This window comes from Patella vulgata, chromosome 9, assembly GCF_932274485.2.
Source record: "Patella vulgata chromosome 9, xgPatVulg1.2, whole genome shotgun sequence".
Classification (NCBI taxonomy): domain Eukaryota; kingdom Metazoa; phylum Mollusca; class Gastropoda; family Patellidae; genus Patella; species Patella vulgata.
The window spans coordinates 25,777,389-25,800,000 of NC_065887.2; the positions used below are offsets into that span (position 1 = coordinate 25,777,389).

The 22,612-nt window shown below is 35.1% G+C and overlaps 1 non-coding gene across 1 annotated transcript in view; it reads right to left on the reverse strand.

Annotated features, from left to right (window-relative positions):
• LOC126832481 (uncharacterized) overlaps positions 1-22,612 on the reverse strand; it is a 98,905-nt gene that overhangs the window by 35,300 nt on the left and 40,993 nt on the right. Inside the window, exon 2 of the transcript XR_007684723.2 lies at positions 7,736-7,833. This is a non-coding gene — a transcript (uncharacterized LOC126832481). The remainder of the gene's footprint in view (positions 1-7,735; positions 7,834-22,612) is intronic.

Genomic DNA, 22,612 nt, shown 5'->3' on the forward strand with positions numbered 1-22,612 from the left:
GTGCGATCCATCTTGAATGACTGTCGCTAGAATACTTCCAGGTAGAAATCTCTTTCAGGAATGGCAATACAAATAATACCATAGCTTGGTAGGGTTGACCCACAGTAGTAGTGTTTCCATTCACAATAATAAAACGATTGTGTTATCTTGAAATGTCATGACTGATCATAACATACATTTGAGAATAATTGTCCTAATTTGAGAAAATTTATTTTTATTTTTGTAGGTGTAAGTAGGCCTATGCTTACATTTTCCAGAAATTTTGATACCAGATTTTAATTGTGTCCATTTATTTTCAACTGTCATGGGAACTAGCGAATATACACTGGGCGGCTAGAAACTCGCTGATTTATAAGTCATCCATAATAGTTAATGCGTATATTATTCATAAAATTTTATATCCTTGTAAGACTACGCTGTTGAAATATACAGATTACCGGAAACGGTACTTCTGAAATGTAAGCAATATTTTGAAAGTTAGGTTGTTTTTTCCTCCTTTGCTACGACAGACTGTCTAACGAATACCAACGATACGCAAAGTACGATTAATTAAAAACGCACCGTAAACTCTGTCGAAAATAAACTTTAATCAAATCTGTCGAAAATAAACTTTAATCAAATTTGTGAAGATGTAATGAATGTTAAAAAGTACATTATGTTTCCCACAAATAAAATAAATATAATTCCCATTCGGTCGGCCCAATTATGGCAAATTAAGACACTAACGTATTTAAAACATATTTAGCTGAACCCTGTTGAAATGAAAAAGGAAGTTTGTACGCATCGAGTAACCAAACAGAGATTGTTTTGTGGTCGATTTTAGAAGACGGAACTATTGGCTTGATAATAACTTTGGGGTCATAGGTCACACGAGCTAAGTGACCGGTATAGACAGTGGTTTAAATACTAACTTATAACAAACCTTAAACAACATGTACCAAGTGGCCTAACAATGGAACATGAAACTTCTCTATCTCGGCAATACTAATAGGAAATTAATTAGAATATGAAACTAATAATAATATTATTTCCACAAAATTACATCTTTCCTCCAGCCAGTTATGAAAACATAGGTACATAACCGATCTAGGCTATATTTACGCGTGTCACAGAATTTAAAAAAAATATTGCAATCAAGCAGAGACTGGATCATAAGGCGCATCGTAGAATTCCTTGAGACAATGCGTTTCTTTCGGAATAAGGATAACCGGCGGCTGCCAGACAGGATACGCCCACATTTTGCAAAAGATGGATAGAGAACAAGCTAAAAACAAACGCGATTTTTTGTACAATCTGGGACAATAATCCAGAAAGTTATGGTCTGAAATGAGCAAATATCAAAAGGGACTGAGATCTTTGGGATATAAAAATAGTTTCATCCAAATTGGATAAAAAAAAATGATCTCAACAGGGTCCACAACCTTTGTATACATAATTTTACACAATTTGCGTACAAATTGTCGGGCAGTTTCATTTCAATTTTCCCGAAATTCGAATTCAACTTTCAATCTTCGAGCAGTCAGGGGCCATAATCCAGGAAGTTACATTCGGATATGCGCGATTATCAAAAGGAACCAAGAGCTTAGTGTGTAACGGTGATACATTCACGTGTTTGTTTGTTTTTTTAAATCGGATAAAAATTGTGACCTCTACAATCAAGGGCCATAATTCAGGAAGTTATGATCTGATATGCGCGAATATCGAAAGGAATCAAGATCTTTGGGTTATCAACATGTATTTCAAGTTTCATCAAAATCGGATCAACATTGTGATCTCTAGAGGGTCCACAACCTTCATATACCAAGATGTTTACACTATTTTCGTACGATGGGCGGCCATTTTGGCCCGATTTTCATGAAATTCGAACTCAACCTACATTACGGTGTAACAGTGATATATTCGAACGATTTTTTAAATCGGATAATAATTGTGACCTCTAAAGGGACCACAAACTAAAAACGTGATTTTTCGTACATTCAGGGGCCATAATTCAGGAAGTTACGATCCGATATGCGCGTATATCACAATTAGCCAAGATCATTGGGTTATAAACATGCATTTAAAGTTTCATCAAAAGCAGGTGAAAATTGTGACCTCTAGAGTGTCCACAAGCTAAAAACGTGATTTTTCGTACAATCAGGGGCCATAATCCATGAAGTTATTGTCCGATACATGCCAATATCGAAAGGATCCGAGATCTTTGGGAGATATACCTATATTTCAAGTTTCGTAGAGTGTCTACAAACAAATTATGGACGGACGGACAGGAGCGACGGCGTAATACGTCCACATGAAAATGTGGGCGTATAAAAAATATACAAAAGCCATGATTCGGTGTGTTGTATTTCGGTTTTTGTTAGATGTTTTATCCTTGTCTACTGGAATAATATGTTACATGGCTGTAGTATCTGACAATATCCCTTAAAAGAGTGTTCCACGAGAGTATTTATCGGATAGTTGTTACCATGATACAAATATGATGACTTTTGGTACACAGGACAAACATGTAATGGTATCACTCACTGACAATCTGTCAGCTTGCTGTCCGCTCGGGTGCTTGGTGCTTGGTATGTGTGATCGATTGGCTAGCGATTGTGAGAACAGTGAGAGACTTAAACGTACAGCAGACTGTATAGAGGATAATCCAATAATTCACTTACGCTTCGAACATATGGCAAATAGACAGCGAGTAACGGTAAATATAAGCTAAAAGGGGGCTTCTTCCTCCATCAATTCATGTGAAAAACAAGGCTGCTTAAAATGGATTGTTACGGCTTTGGTAGATCCTTCCGATTAAAGTGTTTTGAGAGAGATGTGAAGCAAACGTTTGATAGATAAGTTATATTTAGTTTGATCATGTTTCCAATCCAAATATATCATCAAATCACACAGTTTGTATATGGAAAGGAATCTTTAAAGCATTGAGTTAAAAGCAATTTTTAAGTGGTACTGAAACATAATATAGCAATATAAGAATTGTTTACTCGCAGTCAACATAATACATTTAACACTAGGAAGGCAATATTAATAATCATTTGAATAATACATGAACATAAATATTATCCAATCAGGTCATGTATTATCTGAATGTTGTATACTCTATCTAGTCTTTTTTAAACAAGGATGTTTTTTGTGTTCATTAAGTAAAAAGGTTTGGATAAATTGTGAAATGAAGATTTCATAAGCTATTTGCAGACATTGCATGTTATTTTTAACTGGCCCTGTTTTCCGTTGGCAAATAATTATGAAATAATATGATATTATTTTATATCCAGATCGGAGGAAAAGATGTTATTTTAATTCTTGAGTAGAATCTCTATAAACACGTTTTACATTTTGGCCGTCACGCGATGCCTAGACTTTCTTGTCAGCGACTTGATCCGCTTAACGCCTAAAACTAGTAACAATTAACGTGATGAAAACTAGAAGCTAGATCTACGCCATTCTTTATTAAATAGTACAGACTTTTAAACGCGAGATGTAATCCCTTCCACTTCATTTTGTCACGAACAAAAACAACGACCCGAGATTCCGATTTTTAATCAGATTTCCAATAATAGACAAACAATAGGACTACGTCAATTACAAGATTATATTTTTATTGCTGTGATTGACCGTGTCTAGAACCTAATCCTTACCAAGGTCTGTGTTTATTGTAATATGATGGACCAAGTTTCCCAAATGCATTCTGCTCTATTAATTGTCCATTTCACAAAGTAGCAGGGGTCGGAATTTCTAAAATTGATTACGTGAGCAACTTTTGTGCCAACGGTATGGTGGAGGTTATTGTAAGAAGAATTTAAAGACATTACAAAAGAGTTTATTTTCAGTATACAGAAAATGTTAAAGGGGTATGTTTATTAAAGCGCTATAACGAAGATCGCAGGTAATTTTACCTGCAACTCACAAAGTCGTATACTTTTTGAATTGGGATCCAATTGAAAGGTTTTTTTAACATGGGTTATTTGGAGGTTATTCTAATATTCGTAATATTCAAATTTTCGTAGTATTTTCAAATTAAAAAAAAATGATTCGTCCTCCGATTTGCATTAACCTAGTGCTTCTTCAATCGTAGTCTCCAACGCTCGGGCAATTGGGATGGGGCAAGCAATTTTCAGATATTCACTAAAATAGTAAAAGGTGCAGTACATAAGACATATTCTGATACCACATTTTATTTGACGAATCGGGAACTTCTAAATCCCCTTGTAATTAAGTACTACTGGCGACGATAATTTCGATAAAATACCAAATCCTAAGGGTCTATTATTCTCGTCATTTATCTAAAAACATAGTGTCGATTTACCGTTTTTTAATACGAGATCATAACAAAATCGTTCCCATGATAATTCTTCCACCGTTATTTGATTACAAATAATTGGTTCTTACATGTAACAGTTTGTTCAAACTGCAGGTGGTCCATATCATATCATTATCTCGGAAACAATTGATATATAGCGACAATTAATACTGACGCAATTTGATGGTTGTCTAAGTAGGTAACACCAGACTTTTACATAAAATCATTGCGGGTTCGTTTACTATTTCATTATGACATGATTAGAATAAAACCAAAAAGTCTATAAATTGAAAATGTAAAAGGCTGTTTCTGTTGAAACAGTGCAAATTACAAAGTAGATATACGAATAAAGAAATTTATAAACGTCATTGTAATCTTGGAAATGGTTAGATGATCGGAATTCTCGCTTGATTCAAACAACACCCTTGTAGTACAGGGTGACAAGATTACAAATAGAGCTCTGGAGCCTAATTCAGGAAATACTTTAAGAAGGCAATAATTATATTATAGGCTAAGAGTAAAAATTCCAGTACAAGTGGTAGGCTTTGGTCAAGGAAATAAGGACCCAGGGACAGAGTACAATATACAAATAATCAAACGTAATGTCGGAACTAGCTAAATTGATTGATACCCGAAGAGTGGGCTAGTATCACGGATTTCAAAAGATATACAGTGTAAACCTTAATGTGTTTTATATAATTTAAAAGTCGGTAGTCATCTTTGAATCTATAAGTAAGAAGACATATTCAAGTACAGAACAGAGTATACTTGTCTCCTACTAAAACGGGATACAAGATACATAATACAAGAGCATCGCTAAAGCTGCAATATACGTTCACATTCCTGCTTTGATTGATATGGTCCTTTATAAAATGAAGAGAATGAAATATGAAATGGCTGTAATATGACAAGAGGCAAAGAAGGCTAGGCGTTGGGTTTGTGTTGCCAAATTTACAGACAAAATATTAGCAAAAAAGTGGGTGTGACACTGCCCCAGGGGGGTCGGGGCATGTACCAAAATAAATAGTTGTTGTCTTTACGGTATAAGGAATAAATATGCAAGGTTCCAAGATAATCCATTCAGAATTGCAGCATGTAGACGATAAATACAAAAATTGGGCGTGGCTCTGCCGCTGGGGGTTGGATATAGAACAATATCAATAGGTACCACCCTGTTATTGAAAAGATTGATATACTGAATTTGAACAAAATCTGTTAATAATTGCAACCTGTAGAGTATTTACCGATAAAAACTAACAAAAAGGTGGGTGTGGTACCACACCCCTGGGGGTCGGAACATGCACCAAAATAAATAGCTACTATATCCTTACAGTATAAGGAATAAATATGCAAAGTTCCAAGATGATCCATTTGGAATTCCAGCCTGTAGACAAAAACACAGAAATTGGCCATGGCTCTACTCCTGGGGGTTGGACATGGACCAATATATATATATAGGTACAATTCCGAATTGGATCCAAATCTGTTGATAATTGCAACCTGTATATAATTTACAGACAAAATATCAACAAAAAGTGGGTGTGGCACCACCGAAAGGGCAGGGGGTGGGGTGGAGGAGGGGGTCGTGCACCAACATCAATAGGGTATAAGGAATAAGTATACCATGTTCCAAGATAATCCATTCAGAATTGTGGCCTTCGGGCGCTAAAGGCAGAAATTGGGCGTGGCTCTGCCCCTGGGGGTCGGGCATTCACCAAAATCAATTGTTGACGCCCTTAGGCGATAAGGAATACATATGCCAAGAATTGCGGCCTGTAAACGATAAACACAAAAATTGGGCTTGGCTCTGTCCCTGGGGGTCGGAACATGCAGTTGTCGTCCTTAAGCTACAAGGAATACATATCCCATGTTCAAAGACGACCCATTAAGAATCGTGGCCTGTAGGCAACACACAGAGACACAAAGAAAAATGGGTGTGGCTCTGCCCCTGGGGATTGAGCAATCACCAAAAACAATAGACGTCATACTTACGGTATAAGGAATATGTATGCAAAGTTTCAAAAGGATCTGTTAATTGCGGCCGGTAGGCGAAACACAAGACACACAAACATTGGGCGTGGCTCTGTTCCAGGGGGTCGGACATGCACCAAAAAAAATAAGAGATCAGCCTTAGAATAAAAGGAAGAAGTATAAAAAAGTTTTCTAAGACGATCGATTAAGAATTGCAGGCTTTAAGTGACACACAGATACACAGAAAGAAAATGGGCGTGGCTCTGCCCCTGGGGGTTGGGCATTCACCACAAACAATATTTAGGATAGAAGGAATAAGTATGCAAAGTTTCAAGGTAATACGTTAAGAAATTCAGTCTGTAGATGACAAACAAATAAATACAAGAAATGGACGTGGCTCTGCCACTGGGGTCGGGCATGCACCAAAACCAATAGGGATCATCCTTAGGGTATAAGGAATTCGATCATATGAAAATGTTTCAAGACGATCGATTAAGAATTGTGGCCTGTGGGCGAGACACAGACACACAAAAAGAAAATGGGCGTGTCTCTGCACCTGGGGGTTGAGCATGCACCCCAAACGATAGGGGTGTTCCTTAGGGTACAAAGAAAAAGTATGCAAAGTTTCAATATATGTTAATAAATAAGTCCTGTAGAAGACAAACAAACAAATACAAGAAATGGGCGTGGCTCTTCACTTGGGGGTCGGGCATGCACCAAAAACAATAGGGATCATCCCTAAGGTATAAGGAATAAGTATACAACGTTTGAAGAAAATCTAGTATGAATAGGGATCATCCATAGGGTGTACGGAATAAGTATACAAAGTTTGAAGAAAATCCAGTATGAATAGGGATCATCCATAGGGTATAAGGAATAAGTATACAAAGTTTAAAGAAAATCCAGTAAGAATTGCGCCCTTGTGTATAGCATCTGCAAGGGATGCCGAATATCTTTCTGCATACTAAACGGTCTGATATTAATTTTAGAGATTCAACTTTCAAAAATATTTTACTTTGCATGGGATCGAAATTTCATTCGACTGATCAGCGATTTTAAATTTAATCTGATTAAAATACAGATCTATATTTCGTTTCGTTTTTTTTAATACTTTCGATAGGACCCACTACATGAAGTGAAGACAAATAAAACGAAATTTTGAACTATAAATAAAGAAACGAAATGGATCTGTGCTTTATTTCGATTGCTTGAAATCAGAACTGGGTCAACAGTAATTAAATAGAAATCCACAGTAATCAAAATAAAGATATCATTTTTAAATGAACGTGTAACAGCCACTAATCGTTTAGTAAGCCCAATAGCAATCCCATATGACAAGTTGTATTGTATGGGATATTATCTACTTCGCCTTTGCTGTGATTTGGACACAGTTCTTTGAGATAGTTCAGGGTTGTAATGCATCCAAAATATCCAAAAGATCCTTCCACAACAAAAGATACTCACCAATCGTTTGCCTTTTTTTCTTAAAATTGTGGATCAACAATGAAATATCCTTGAATGTTGTTCCCACCAGATATATCTTTAGTCACTTACTGAATCTGCTGCAAGACAAAAACAGATAATAAGATGTAATAAATCACAAAGGAAAGAAATTAACCCGAAACGTGGAAATTTCATTACTTCTTTCCTAGATTTTATCTTTAATGACATTTAATAAGGCCGGGTACTATAACATTAAAGTGTCTTGTTTAACATAAAATCCTACACATTTGCCGAAGCGCAAATTTCACGAAAGCTCTTATTCACTGTATTAAATGTTTCACTATTTACAAGGTCACAACGAAGATTCACAAAACATTGAATACTGAAAAGAATTGTGAACAAAATTCTTCACGATATTCAATACATATTTGACGCCTATGGTATATGTATAGAAAGAAGGTAATGTGGTATCCCAGATTCTACAAGCAGGACTGTTAAATGAAAATTATGGAAATATATATCGGCCATTAATCTTTGTTAATGTTATTAGAAGGAGTGCAATAGCCATATATTTTATAAAATATAGCATCCATAAAACACAGCATCCATTTGTCTATCACACCTTTTAGAGCATAACAAATCTGCTTCTAATGGGGTGGGGGATGTTCAAACTTGGTGTACATGTTTATACGGTGAATGTTGATAAGCATTTATGCTTAGACTAATCAGAGATAAGATTCGTCAATGATTTAGAGAACGACAACCTATTGGATTGTATTCAGAACACTTTGTGAATAGTTGCATTACATCAATGAGCTCAATATGACAATCACTGTAGGAGTGGTATTACTAATTACCGACAAGAATAGACAAGAGCGTTTCGACAATAGCGCCCAAATTATTGCAAAATGATAACAAAATTAGAAATAACTAAAATTTTGACCAAACGACGTAATACCGACAAGGAGAAACTAAAGCGTATAGTAGATAAGTTATTTATCAAACACACAGATACAATCACAAAAAAGACCAAGATACCAAATCAATATACTGACATGAATTAGTAGTATAAAGGTCCATGTTTGTTAAAGATACATTATGCAAGATTTACATAAAGAATTGGCAGTTCTTGCTATATTAGCTCAAAAATAGAAAAATGTAATGTGGATATATTGAAAATTTCATTCAAATTACTTCATTCTGGGCCAAGTTATCACTGTTTGTGGTTTTGAAAAGATGTGTGCATTGTGGTAACCAGGGCACTGGTATATTCGAGACTTGCCTAGCTTTCCCATTTATAAATTAACTTTTTTTAATGGTGAACCGTTCTAATCTAGTTAAAATCTCGAGTATCCGATGCCATCGAGAGTTGATTATGGTCTTGTTTTGTTAATAAATGTCTAATTAATAGTTTAGATAAGATTTCAGGCCTAAAGAAAGACTTGCAATAGGCAGATTTAGCTCTTGCATAATGTATGTTTAAATAACACAGCCAAAAATGATGAATATTAATGGAGATATGTCAAAATATAAAATATGTGCTGCAATCTTGAATCAATCAATTTTGTGTGCTAGGGTAATTTTGTAGGTATTAAAGACCTACTATATTAAATTACTTGCAATGCCGATATAACAAACATCGTCTCGTTTGACAAATGTTAAATCAATGTAATTTCAATTAATCGTGAGAATAATCAACGATGTACGTTCTTGTTGTTTTCAGTAAGTTGTTTTTATAAATTTTAGAATTTAAAAACAGATTACTGGACATCCTTAACGCCAGACATACTCAATGATAAAGAAGTATTATGTAATAATTAGATGAAAGCTGCCGTTGTTGATATAATAGTTCCAAACTAGAGAATAAAAAATCAGCATATTGAACATTTTAGTCATTATAATATTTTTTCCAAAAAATAATAATGTATATAACAGCTGAAGCCAGAAAAAAGATTTGCAATAGGCAGATTTTGCTCTCACATAATGCATCTTTAAGATTATAGAAATTTGAGATGAAAATGTAGTTCAGGTTGTTAAAGTTTAGGGTAGTTAATTGAAAACAGACCATTCAGATATGCTTACAGATGTAATTCACACCGGAAAATAGCTTATATATTATACTTGTAATAACAGACCAATAGCTTGTATATTATACTTGTAAAAATAGACCAATAGCTTGTATATTATACTTGTAATAATAGACCAATAGCTTGTATATTATACTTTTAATAATAGATTAACAACATGCATATTATACTTGTAATAATAGAATAATAACTTGTATTATACTAATAGATAGTATATAATAAAATTATATTTGTAATAAAAATAGATCAAAGGACTGTAGATTAGACTTGGTGTTTACACACATAGACCAATGTCTTTAGATTGGGAATATTATGTTACGCAATGTATATCAGTGATTATTCTCAAGATTAATTGCAATTGAATTGATTGAGCAACTTTTTATTAATCATGTGTTAATTATTAACCAGACAATATGGTTTGTGATATATCGACTCCACAGGTGTCGTATACTCAATTTCTCAGCTGTACGTGACAGCAACTTTATGAAACTCGCTGGAAACCAAATAGTTGTCCTTGTTTCGATTTGAAAGATCATGCCGAAATCTGTGTCGATGATGTAACACAAAATCGGATATATTTCACCACTAGCCTTTTCTTTACAGATTGACACTCCATTAAGAGAGAGAGGGAGAGAGAGAGATGGGGTTCACCGTCCACTCGACACAAACTAGGTCATTTCGGGACTAACATATGGTCCAATTTTATCTCAAAGCGCGTAGGGGTCTTTAGCAATGGGAAGAAACCGGAAGACCCGGATAGCACCCACGAGGTTGGACGAGGAAACCGGAAGACCCGGATAACACCCACGAGGTTGGACAGGCGACCCTACTCCTTGTCACGTACAACCGGGTAATCGAAACCAAGCCAGTTGACTCAATGACAGGCCTTATGATGCAGAGCGCTCGCGCTAACCATTCGGCCATCCAACTCGGCTGACATCCCATTAAACAAATCAACATAATAAATCAATGAAATGGACAATTTTTAGCTATATTTTTGAACAAAGTTAATCATCCGTCAAAATGTTATCTAATTATGAAGTCATTTTATCACATTTTCTTTTCTGTTGTTAATGTCTCAGCGTGACTTATTTTCAGTCACATTTAAATCGTGAAATGTCAAAATTTCATTGAATACATGTCAATTGTTTCGAATATTGAAAGAAAAATCCCCTTACTTTTCATTGAAATCTCGTCAAATTAATCAGTTGAGGGTATTGGAGTCTAAAAAAAGCATTATAAGTCCCCCGGGCAAACCACGCACATGAATAAAAAAGTAAATTGTCGAGAAACATATATTTCTTCAATTGAAAGATATGCTGTACGGCAAGATGCCCAACCCATCCTATGCTCAGGGGCCCCCGGCAAACTGTTCAGCATGCCCCTGCGTAACGACGTCCCGGGTTTAGGGTATACTCGAATACATAATACCGCATACGGTTAGCACGAAAACCTTTAATTAGAATGTATTATAATTCACTACTTACATAACTTTTATTATCTATTGTCAAAGCATTCGCGTTATGTCCTTATAATGCTACCTTTATTTATACTGAGATTTTCTCAATAAATTGTTCTAAACAAACAACAACATTCTGAACAACCTCGGTTAATTTCCGTCGTAATCTCACGATTTTGATAGATTGGAGTGACAGATAGTACGCAATGTAATCTGTAAACTGATAACGTATACACGATCACAGCATGTTTCAGATCGTGATCCAATAAAGGATGAAACAAAGAACAGTCATCTTAATATGAAGGTATCCGCGATGACCACGCTTGAAATAATAACATGCTTTAAGTTAATAATATTTGTTCAGTAAACATTTTCATTAACAAGGACTGCATGCGTTTATTAGATGCTAATTAAGATTTTTTTATTTACTTTTTTTAAAAGTTATTCTTCCTCTCCTTCTATTTGAAGCTACTATAATCATTTAATTTGTGACCTATCCATGGAGTTGTAAATAAAGAATGCGTTTCTGCGATGCATCGCAAGCTACGATGGTTTTCGGACCTATATGTATATCTATTTTCATGGGGGTATGGGGTCTAACCTAAAATGGATTCAAGTGACTCAAGCGCATCAGCTACCATCATTCTACCATGTTGTTTCGAACACGGAAAGACAACTAAGGGAGAATGGGTGCATACCACCAAATTAATTCCAATGGCTTGCCTCTTTACGGGACACCAAATAAAGTGGACAAAAGCATCGCTAACACTATTATGAAATGACTGCAGTGACTGTAATGTGACAAGAGGCAAAGAAGGCAGTCTTCACGGTATAAGGAATAAATATCCAAAGTACCAAGATGATCCATTCCGAATGGCAGCCTGTAGACGATAATCACCAAAAAATGGGCATGGCTCTGCCCCTGGGGGTTGGATATGAAAAGATATAAATCCAAATCTGTTAATAATTGCAACCTGTATATCATTTATAGACAAAATATTAACAAAAATTGGGTATGGCATCACCCAAAAGGAGGTGGGGTTCATGCACCAAAATCAATAGTTACCGTCCTTAGGGTATAAGGAATAACTATACTAAGTTCCCAGGACATGCACCAAAATCAATAGTTGCCGCCATTAGGCGATAAGTAATACATATGCCAAGTTCCAAGCTGATCCATTCAGAATTGCGGTCTGTATAAGATCAACACCAAAATTGAGCGTGGCTCTGCCCCTGGGGCTCGGCACATGCATCAAAATCAATAGGTGGCGTCATTTAGCTATACGGAATGCGGGCGTATAAATAGGGCAATCATGACTGAGTTCAAAGCTGTCGTAACGGGGTGAAGAGGCAGAATATTTTTTCTGGAAATACATAGATAAAAGGAGAGAAAGGGAAGAATTTAGTGAATATATTATCTTAAAAGAGTCAATAGGCGGATTAAATAATGGTGATCAGTCCCCGAATGAGCAGCTACCATATTAAAGCCACATAGATATGTCAACGATGCTGTTTCACTCGACCGTAATTGACAAGGAATCGGGTAAACCGGTAACATCGGGTTATAGTGTCAAGACTTTTGATCGATGCCCTTTATCAATCTAGACCACGATAATGAACAAATGTAATTCCAAGGCATGTTTAAAATTACATTATCGATAGATCAGTTTGAAATACAATGAAGTCTAGTCAGCCAAACGGTTGACACTAATTCAATTAGTGGAACATACATAACATGTCATGTTCCACATGTCTTTACATCGGCTTTTGTATGTTTTACAGGCTTATTAAATCTTCAATTTTCTAGAATCAGATATTTTGTAAGCTAAAATTTATTTGAAGTAAAATCAAACAGTTAATGTCATTACCACTAATCTGACTATAAAGCCAAATCATACTAAATCATTTATTGTCGCATTCGGTGGTTTTCCTCGTTAAAATAGATGCCAAATCTCCTCAATTAAATAGGTAGTTGTGGGGAAGTAAGTAGTGTTCGGAAAGAAAACGGGTTGGTTGTTGTCATAATGACCAGCGTCCCAAGTGATATCCGCCTCCATTGTCAGATGGTCTCGTTCTACTTTATCCAGCAGTCTCCTTATCCAGCAATCTGAGTGGTGCTTCTACCTGAGATCATTTATAACGGTCAAGGTATTATCAACAACCTTATTAGTATTTAACAACCATTCACAAATTATAATACATATTTATTACCCAATAACACATTCTACTGTAGATATTGCTTGTATGATAATACATAATCTACTGAGCGATATCTTCTAAGGAGATATCTCTTTCCATGAATTAAAATCTATATTAAAGAATTATATTTATTTATTTGTGCGTGTAAGGAAGGGTTGCGTGATAAATAAAATCTTCTATTTGTCTTGTTTGATATCAAAAAATATCGACAAAGCCCTGTTCTTTTGATATCAAACAAGACTCGTAGGAGATTCTCTAAATATTAGTAGCCTTCATTTAACGGACAATCATATGATATTAACTAATAATAAGAGATGTGACTATTATAATTAACTAAATTAGTTATTGTATGTGTAATACATAATTATAAAACTAATTGTATCTCCAACTCACAGCTATAAACCACAGCTGCTTTATATTATGCCATACTACTTAAACCGTTAAACGGTGTTTTCGTTGAAACATAAAATTGGGTCTCCTGTACATGCCCACGAGAGACAAACAATTCTTTTCTATGCAGTAAATCAAAAGTACCACCCCATGAAGTGTCACCTGGGTCGGACTTCACTCCTCCTCAAACCATGTTTACTGTACAGTAAGCAAAATAAATGTGGATGTCTAGGCCTGTAGATATACAGAAGAATAAGACTGTTCGCTGAAATAATTGGTTGATGTTTATAATAGAGTTTGTTTCAGTGCAGAGCATTTTCAAATGGCGATACAGATCTTCACTAGCAATGTCGATCGGTTATAAAGACCAAAAATAAAGTCTTTGATTTACCTTTATCGGCAAGTAATGTGAGACATCGATGCCGAACAATCTCCAATAATTCCTGACAAGCATATCAATGATCTCAGAACATGATCCGCTCTTGTTACTGAAACCAATGAACACGAAAGACACTTAAAAGTCAAATAGGTAGAAGATAGCGTTTATGCATCAACTAACATTCGACCAGGATTCTAATTAATGAGCACAACTTGTACAGCTCTACCCATGCATTAAATCTTGTTTCTCCAGATAGGGTTAGGAAGATCGATAATCTATAACCGTGTTATACACACATACCACCCACTATAAGAAAATGGGATACACTGATTAAAGACTTTTTTTTTAATGAAATGGGGTTTAACGTCCAACTGAAGATTCTTAAAAATTGTGTTGAACTACTGGTTCACAAACAGGCATACTGCTGTTATTTTATTTATTACAGACTTAATAAACAGTTTAGAGTTATCGTGTTATTTATCCTGGGGTCTTATTCGGGAATTTTTAAACATATATATCTAAGAAGGGTGTCCTTTCATTGGTTAAAGGCTAATTGTTGAATATTTTAGTGAATAAGTCACCTCAGATACATATGCTGGTAGGGTGTGTCGGAGTGGGTCGAAAAAGTGACTTAACAAAATATCTTCGATAACAGTAAAATTGATACCCCGACATAACTTAGTTATATTTCTCTTTTCAAATAAAAATCAATTTTACATGATGTATTATTGTTGAAATAATTCTATTAGGAGGGGAATAGGAGTGGGTCGATTAAGTGACATAATTAACATATCTTTGAATAAACGAACGAACAATAATTTATACAATTTGACTTAATTTGTCTGTATTTTTCTTTTTTAAATATACAATTTCTATCATTAGATTTAGTTTACTCTTTCAGCAAAAAACGATTAATAAATATCAGTTCAAGAAATTATTGTAAAACCACCAAGATAATATTTAAAGTTATGCTTATATTTTAAAGTGTAAGATATAGATATATTATCCTGGCTAATCAAATGATTACTAATTTAACATGGTTAGTTTTTATGAGTTTCTTACTTCAAGATGTTATTGTAAATCTGCTTTCTTTATCTTTCTTTTAAAATATAACTTCAAACATTATCGAGGCCAGAGATATTCAAAAGTACGTAACGACCTTGAATGGGACAAAACCAATATCTTAATATAGAAAGACAAAATGATAATTACTATACTGCGGAAATCAAAAGGAATAACATACCATTTACAACAAATTCAATCCGTGTTAAAAAGGCCCATTTCTTAATCTGCTTAGCCGTGGCACGCAATGAAAAGAGAAAACCGTGACCAACAAGACAAAACCACAGGATATAAATAATTAGTCTTTAGTCTATTCAAGAGAAGATATTTTAGAACAAATCCAAGTACATTACCAGTTCAGTGTCATCATCTCTAACAAAAAAAGTCCATGATGGAATTTTCCACATTTAGCATACTATGTTCAGACCTTTCTGTCAAATTTACGAGCTGATAATTATATTTACGGAAGAATTTGAATTGGAAATAAGATTTCATAAGAAAATTTTTTTAGAAACATGAATTAAATTGCAAATTTTATATTCTGATATTGACCTAAACACCATCAACTGGGAATTTTATATTTCGTATAATGCCGTAACGTATTACTGAGTTCAATACAATGAAAGCTTGAATTTTAACAGATTACGCACGTAATGCACAATTAAACCTTTGAAGTATTTTCGTTAATGGATTTTTCAACATGGAACGCAGAATTGCATAAGCTATAAAGATTTCCACTGACCACCGTAAGCCTGTTGGTATTACAATTATCCCCTACCTTTCAACACGTAGTGGAACGAAATAACACTTACACAGAGTCATTTCCAAATGCCAGGCTGTTATGATCCTTCCCCAAAACACCATTTGAAACACAAGTCATACCCAACAGAGACCCACGACAATAATATTAACTGATAATAAATATGGTTGACATATATTTAAACATTGTATTTGATATCACATGTATGACCACAAAATTCAATCTCCTCAATAATTTCATGCCGCGAAATTGATTTTCTAACCTTGATTTCAATTTCGAAAATCTGACGGGCAAATTTTTAAAATCCAGACAGCAATCTAGATTTGAAATCGCTGTATCGAATATTTGTGCCCTTCTGTTGTACACCGTAGGATACATATTGGTTTGACAAATCACCTCTGTTGTGTGGCATTTGTTTACTTGTCCTTTTAAGTGAATTTCAAATTATTTGTTCCAATCAATATGATTTTGTGATGCTTTTATAGCCATAACTGTCTGTTGTTTGATTCTCGTGGGAACTATTAAGAGGCACACGTGTTAGTGATACAATACAACTGCGATATATGGCAATCTGAACTAAATACATCCAAATGGACAAACAAATAGATTAATATTTTTCTCAAGAAGGTTGAAACAAAGATAAATTGCATCTCTTGTCTCACGATTTAATTACGAACGAAACATCCATCTAGACAATGAACCCCATATCACTGTTACGGATATTTAGCAATAGATTAATGATAGTGGACAATAGCTATTAGTAAGAGGACAAAATCTGTTTTATATTGAGCGCAATTTGTCCCTTATCCCTAGAGTGATGACATTTAAAGGAGGTCAATACGTTTTTATTTTTATCTATGAAGCCTAACATTATATGTTTACTCCAGCAATTTATGTATCGTTATTTTCTATACTGGTTAATGATAGCGTTTCCTCTAACTCCTAATTGCTTTTTCATACATAGTAGATCTGCAAGAGTCGCCCATCCTTAATTGGGAAACCTTTCCTCCACTTTCTTCGCCCAGTCAAATTCAAATCAAACGACAAAAATAGCTCCGCCGATTACCATGCATATATAGGCGAGGCTAACGCACAAGACTTGCCCCCTGGGCATGTTCTTACGATTTGATATACCCCCTTTAATTCCAATACCCATCTTAATGTCGCAATGATGACTATAGGCTGTCAACGTTTGATAAAATAAAGTACTCCCAAGTATACCGAATATGAAAATAGACAGGTTTTAGACATCTTGTTTATTGCAATGTAAATATTTTTTGAAATTCTTATTCGCCCTGGATTTTTTTTGTTTTTTTGTATTATTTTATAGGATGTATGTTGATATATGTAACCCCTAACCTAAGTTCACATCATATTGCATTACATGGGTTTTTCAACCCATAGGCGTAGAGAAAGACAGCAACTGAGTTCCGGTGAATGCAAGTTATAAAGACACTGTTGTCATTACAAACACCTCACGGCGAGACTCTTTTTTGTGGAGGTGGGGGGTCTTCGCCTTATACCCCCGTCAGACCGGGGTGGCGTCCTTACTGCGCGTCAAAATCGCCATAACTTCGGTAAAAGCATGGTGGGAACCCAGAAATCGTGCTATGATCGCCGAGTCGCGGCGTTTGTTTTGAGCATATGCAAAAAAAAACAACCCACCAAGGTTCTGCGATCATACCTGGAAAGCTGTAATTTTTTGGGGTGGGATATTTTCTCCCGTTGTTTTCACGTTTGCCGGCGGCCTTGTGCATTTTCTGGTCGCTGTAAGGTCGCAGAAGCGCAGTAAGGACGTCAACCCGGTCTGACTGAGGCATGAGATGGCAGTTTGCGAAATACTATATAAATGTGCATAGTATAGCTACATGATTCATTATATCTGTGACATTTTGATTACCTGGTTATACCTGACAATCCGCATCTGGAATATTTGTACTCCTGGGGCACGGACATGGTTAGGCCAATGCAAGTATTGATTATTATTTGCATCTTTATGGCAAATATCCAAAAAGTAAACATAGGTTCTATAGGAAAATACAAACGAGATCATTGCCTCAAGGAAAATCTCAAATGTATATATCTCGTTGTTCTATGGAGTTATATTAATATATTCATACCGATATTAATATGTGTCTTTTTTAGTCTTTAGACAAAAAAGCAACTGTGGAGAAAAGCAGGGGGAGGGGTCGCGACGACTGCTCAGTAGCAATTACGTAATTTCCGGTCTAAAATATAGTCTATCATAATTTCATTAATTTGATCGCAAACAGTAGGAAGAACCCTTGACACGTGTGGAATCGAAACCATCCGTCGATTACAGACTTCGTAGTCTATCGTTTATTATGTATTAAATTTGTTTGAGGGTTTACTGCATTCAGCCAGAGGTTTTGGGTTAGATTAATTACACATAAATCATATAAATCAAAAAGAAAATGTGTTTAACGACGTCTTGTGTTCTGCATCAACCGGGATATCTAGACATTGTTAAGCCCAAACTCAACCAAACGGACTGTAACTGAAATAATGGCCATTTGACATTTATTATGGTATCTTTTGATTTCACAGCGCCATCTGTGTTTGTCTTAGACAAGGCAACACAAATAAAATAACTTGTTTCTCGGGCACCGCCCGCACGCAAAATTGGTTGCGCGTGCAGTCTATTTATTAGTCTTGATGAAAAAAAATAAATATGTAACGCCCGCCCGCACATCGACAAGCAAGTCGTAAAAAAAATATCCCGCATGTACCTACATCCGCCATACATGTATATCTATTCAAATGTATTAAAACTGATTCAGATGAACATGCTGTCTTTTTTATCCGAACAATGGCGAAGTTTGGCAGATTTGCCTTTTTTATTGATATCGAAAGAACCTCCATTTTGTATCACGTGATATTAATTACCTCCCCTGATAAACTAGAATTTGATTCGTGTTAAAAGTCATTGGCGACAATATTTCAATCATTCGATCGTAATCGGCTCATTATTGCCGGCTTCAGTCGGTCCTTGTTTGGAAAATCCTATTGATAAAATAATGAACCGTAGAACAGGTTAATTAATTATAGCTAAGAATACGATACGATGACGATAGTCGTCATAATGCATACCTTAGAATCTGGGTCATTATTAGCACATTTACGGTAGTTTCGATAATCCGGAAAATAATAATTGGATTACCGATTTGATGGTTTTACTGACCAGTTGTTAGTTAGATTTAAATAGTCATTCAATATAAACACCGGATAGAACACCGAATATCCTGAGAAACACACCGAATATCCCAAGAAACAGTATTTCCGGCAATCTCCAATACCGATGACACGGTGTGACATGCATTGGTTGGAATTCGGTAAATAATTATAAATAAACCGGCGATACTAGATTTAGTTTTAAATACTGTTTACCATGATTATTATTTTTGATACACCTGGTGAAAGAGGCTTAGTTTTTAAAAATATTGTTGCCTTTATGGAGGGCTATTACATAGTCGTATGGAATTTTATTTTAAACCAATTTCAATTATGTGAATTAAATATGGAAAATTATTTTCCTTTCAGTCAGTGTTCAGTCTCAGTGTTTTAATAGACTTGATTTTGGGTTTATGTTTTAAGTATGTACAATAAAGTTGAATATAACGGAAAGCAAAAACGTAAACAAGTAATGACTTTCTCATTTAAAAAAAAAAAAAAGAAAGACCGCCCTCCCGCCCCAACAATTTTCAGCAATAGCCAAATTTTATTTTGCACCATCAATGAGTAAAAAAAAAAAAGAAACCGCCCTCCCTCCCTACAGTTTCAGCTGTCAGTTGCCCGAGAAACAAGACATTTATTTTGTGTGGCCCAAAGTAATATTAGTTCTGATATATTTTACGTACAGGGCAAATAATTCCTCATTATTTTATTTTTTAAATCTACACTCGGATCTGCTTAATGACATGATAAGACACACTATTTATAATAAGATAGTACATCATTCTTATTCTTGACAATATTTCAACACTTTTGCCTTATAATTCAAGAAATAATCTTAGTAGCCCAAGAAAAAAATAACACACCGTTTATATGGTTTAGAAATTCTGCCAGTAAATTACTGATATTCAAAATATGCCCCGCTGATTATCGATGACTTTTGGTTTACGTAATTTACTACTTGAGACATTGGTAATGGTGTAACTTCTGATCTGTCCCCGTTTTAAATTAGAAAATAGTGTCAAATCATATATGTATATCGATAAGCAACACGAATCTTTAATGTAAAACATACATATAGCTTAGCTGGGCAATTCTTTAGGATTTAAAATAGATTTAGTAGATGGGCGTTTTGATGAGTGGCAATAAGCTAAATAGTCTAAAGATTGGTATCAGTGCTAGATAAATCTCTTCAAGCAAAGATCAGGTTGTCGATACTCTGGTACTCTTATTACATGGTTTCCAAGTGAAGAAATGAGGCTCTCAGACAAGTCGTAATTGAAACATAAATATGCGTGTAGTAAATAACTAACAGCACTTCCAAACATATTAAAGGAAACACAATAAGGTGGCAGACTCATTTTATTCCCCTAAACACAGAACCTTGTTGACCAAACGACGACTTTCGTTTTAATATAGTCATGATAACAACTATAAAAAAAAGCGAAACAACATATTTCTGAGCAGGAAATATTGTCTGGGTCATATGTTTTATGTTTAGAATATAAAATATTATTCCTGATCTGTAAACTTTGTGGTCTTTATTTATTAAAAGCTGTATTAATACTGACTTCCGGTATCTATAAGAATAATAAACGATCCTTCAAATCCCACATACATAGAAAACGTCAACTTCTTTAATTTTATGGGCTAAGTAGGAGTGAATTTTCATAAGTGTTTAGTTTTATTGCGACAACTGTCTGAATGGGTCTCACTGCATTTACTGCTAGTGTTGGTTGTCAGCCTAGCTGAATATGTTATCACCGTCAAATTTCGAAATCTGTACAGAAATAGTAAGCATAACCTACCTAGCACGTTGTCTTATATTTCAGACGCACCCGTCTCATTGGTGCAGGGCGGAGGGTTTGGCAAGGATAAACAAACCAAGGCCCCGTGTACATACTGGCGTGCACGTAAAAGAGCCCTTGATTGTTGGAATTCGAAATAAAAGTAGACCGTAACGCCGCTGCCCTGGCGTTTGTCTGTCTCATTAGCTCGGATGGAGCAGAACAGTGGAACTTTAAATCGCATTTTATTTCACGTATTTCAGACGCTAAAAGAAACCGCAGTCGACTACAAATACGCCAGCCCAGTGGATTAAAATACAACTTTGTTCGCTATGTGTGCATCCAAATAAAGATCTTGTGTCAGGTATTCAATGTTTATTTACTTGAAAGTTAGATTGACATTAAACAAGAGTAAATATCTTAATGAATCATATTACAACAGGTTTTAGGTAATATCAGCTTCTATTTGGCGCCACGTGGCCTCACACTTGAACATGTACATCGATTGACCTACACAAGCAATGAAAAATAAATTGTCTCAAAAAATTGGATTCCGGGTGAAGAAATACAATAAAGTCTGTGCACAGGATGACAATGTCTTTAATAGGTTAGATATATAGACGCTACATTGGACAATTATAGAGAAAATGTCAGGCAAGAAGAGGATATAGTATAGTATATTGCTATTTTTACTACAAGTGTATAATATAGCACATTCGTTATCCTGATGGGGACTGAAAGCTAGAGCGTTAAACCCCATTCATACTGGGCAGATGAACCCTGGCCACAGAGTATATTCGACTCTCATAAAGGAAATTTTTGTTCTATTTTATTTAAAATGTAAACGTCTAGACCAGGGATAAAATATATTCTTCATAGTCTAAAGAAAATTAAAGAAATACTTAAAGGAGCTAAATCGCTAATATTTGGGACCTAGAAGTTGAAACAAATTTGTCGCAATGTATATAATAATGCAATATAAATGTATATAAACTGATTTACATTCAATCGTTTCCGTGTTTACTCTAATTTCAAACCAGTTATGTTTGGCGAAATATGCCAGAAGTCTCAATCGAATGGCAATCTAGCGTCTGGTTATTCCAGTCTACATTTATTGCGCATGCTCCCAAGATAAGACATGGCTTGTGGAATATGCCTAGCCTCGTTGTTATAAATGACGCTGAAACGCATTATGGTACACGATTGGTAAAATGTTTATTTTGTCTTAAATATTGCCTATCAGAAGCCCATCTTTTCCCGGTAAGATCACAACACCAATGCTGATTTAAATTGACAAATAATTCACGTTTTCAATGTCGAAGACTTTGGATGATATTGTGATAGAGACTTAGCTACTTTAAATGTTAGACCTATGATATCACCACTTAAGTGTATGTATTATGTGTCTGTTTTCTTTGCCTTTGGTCATAGTAAGTGTATAATGGTCTTTGACTTCAGACGCGAGGGTTACAAGGGACTTCCGCCCGTCCCCATTGTTTCATAGATTTAGTGAATATTTAGGATAGTAATATGCTGCTTAAAGGAGCTAAACATCTAACTCAGTATTTTCCATAATATTCGAA